The sequence below is a fragment of the Sinocyclocheilus anshuiensis genome, unplaced genomic scaffold (genome assembly GCF_001515605.1).
Source record: "Sinocyclocheilus anshuiensis isolate Anshui unplaced genomic scaffold, SAMN03320099.WGS_v1.1 scaffold1568, whole genome shotgun sequence".
Classification (NCBI taxonomy): Eukaryota; Metazoa; Chordata; class Actinopteri; order Cypriniformes; family Cyprinidae; genus Sinocyclocheilus; species Sinocyclocheilus anshuiensis.
The window spans coordinates 293,008-293,234 of NW_015554307.1; the positions used below are offsets into that span (position 1 = coordinate 293,008).

Genomic DNA, 227 nt, shown 5'->3' on the forward strand with positions numbered 1-227 from the left:
AGTATATATTTTGAAAATATTTACATGTATATACATTTATATATTTATATTATTATATTTTATATTATAGATAAATATATTTAATATATAAACATAGCATATTTTTTTTTATATATTTATATAAGCATATTTGCATATTTATTTGCATATTTATGAAAAAAAAAACTTATCTTTGGATGCGATTAATTACGATTAATCGTTTGACAGCACTAATATATATATATATA

The 227-nt window shown here is 14.1% G+C and overlaps 1 protein-coding gene across 4 annotated transcripts in view; it reads left to right on the plus strand.

Annotated features, from left to right (window-relative positions):
• Positions 1 to 227, plus strand: part of phex (phosphate regulating endopeptidase homolog, X-linked) — a 19,125-nt gene that overhangs the window by 13,488 nt on the left and 5,410 nt on the right. The gene's annotated exons all lie outside the window — the stretch shown is intronic.